Source organism: Halyomorpha halys, unplaced genomic scaffold (genome assembly GCF_000696795.3).
Source record: "Halyomorpha halys isolate HHAL.00 unplaced genomic scaffold, Hhal_1.1 Scaffold1188.1, whole genome shotgun sequence".
NCBI lineage: Eukaryota > Metazoa > Arthropoda > Insecta > Hemiptera > Pentatomidae > Halyomorpha > Halyomorpha halys.
In genome coordinates, this window is record NW_027106154.1 from 210870 (window position 1) to 212609 (window position 1740).

At 37.1% G+C, this 1740-nt stretch overlaps 1 protein-coding gene across 1 annotated transcript in view; it reads left to right on the forward strand.

Moving 5' to 3' along the window:
• LOC106688732 (fatty-acid amide hydrolase 2-A) overlaps positions 1 to 1740 on the forward strand; it is a 118629-nt gene that overhangs the window by 55469 nt on the left and 61420 nt on the right. The window lies entirely within an intron of this gene.

Genomic DNA, 1740 nt, shown 5'->3' on the forward strand with positions numbered 1-1740 from the left:
TAGCGGATCTGTTCGACAGGGGTAAGAGTAATATCGTTAAATGAAACTGTAGGGCAGTCAGTAGGTTTACGACGAAGGGTAAAGGTGATTTGATTGTTGGAATTTTCAAGAAACTCTAGAATAGGAATTTTATAGCAACAGCATATAATTATTTGTTCATAATTTTCGCCTTCTCTAATCTTCAGATTTTTTTTTAAATAGCTACAGCATCACTACAATCAACACAATACTTTGGGTCGCAATATTGGATTGTAACAAAAGTTTGTGTGATGCGCGAACCGTACCAGATTTTGATAAGTAATTTGCACTTAACTATAGCTATTGTTATTTCTAGCAAACAATAATTCTATTCAGACATTGTATAATATACAACAATATTTATACCTATGAAAATCCAATTTCAATTTTACCACTGAAATTTTAAGGAATAAAATGGACCTGCACCTGCATCCATCTTATCTGACATCTACCCTCCACTTTACCGAACTGCTGCGTTCAATATATCATTTTTTACTCGAGCTGTATATCTCTGGAACTCCATCTTCTTTAATGTACCTACCCTTCCCACGTTCAAAACCATTCTATTTAACTACTTTATACTTCATTTATCTAATCCAATATTATAATAGTACAGATAATTTTTTTTTTATGTATTTAGTCAATTACTTTTTTTAATTTATTTTTTATAATTTTTTTTCTGTGTATCCAAAATTATACATACACAATTTTAATATGAGTTTTAATTAAGTGCGGCCATAGTGTTTCTGGCCAATATATATCATTGTAAAATTAGAATTACCTTATAATTGTTCTAAAGGGACCTATTCCCAGAATAATAAACTATTTTCCATTTCATTTCATCCGTCCGGTAGACCAGCCCTCCTGGTCCACATCCATTGGGTACCTCTTCCACCAGCAAGTAGCCTGGTTCTGGCCTCCTGATCTCAGTTTACAGCTTCTACCTTCAACTTATTCTAGCGGTGGCTCGTCTATCCCGAGTATCCTCCCAACGTAAAGTGCGTCGGAGAAACCACAACCTTCACCCGTAAATGAACTTCCTAAAAATTGTTAGTCCTTTTTCAGACCGAGTAAGGCCGACTCGGCGAAAGCGAATATCCCAGTTTTTCTCAACAACCTGATACGGTGTCCTTACATGGCAATGCAATCCAACACCAAGTGCTATGCTGTTTCAGGCACCGAGGTTCGGTATACACCGAATTTTTTTCTATGTAATTTCCAATGCTTTACAGCTTTCCCGGGAACCCACATGTTTCGTCAGGATCTTCGAGACCCTACAATCTGAGAGGACCTTGTTTCCTTAGTTAACTCTCCAATTTCCACTCTCCAATACAATCTAGAAATTTCTTCTAAATCTTAAATTTTGATAGATCAAATTTCTTCCATAGCCAATTTTTGAATAGAGGCCAGTCTCTTCTGCTACTGCGTGAGGCTCCATGTGGGGTATGCGAACCTCAGGACACCCTAAACCACATCGTTATAAATGGTTATCGCAGCGGGAAACCTCAGGCCCCAGAAAACACCCCCTATGCTGCTCAATCCATTCATTGTCAGGGTCACCCTATCTCCCAGGTACACCAGGTGAGGGGAGGTGTCGAAGCCTACCATTGGCGAAGCTCATCAATTGTATGTAATATTTAGTAGTCAAAAAGTCGAATAGTGCTGAAAGCAACAGTTAAAATATAAAAAATAATAATAATAATAATTTAAAATGAAATAGGT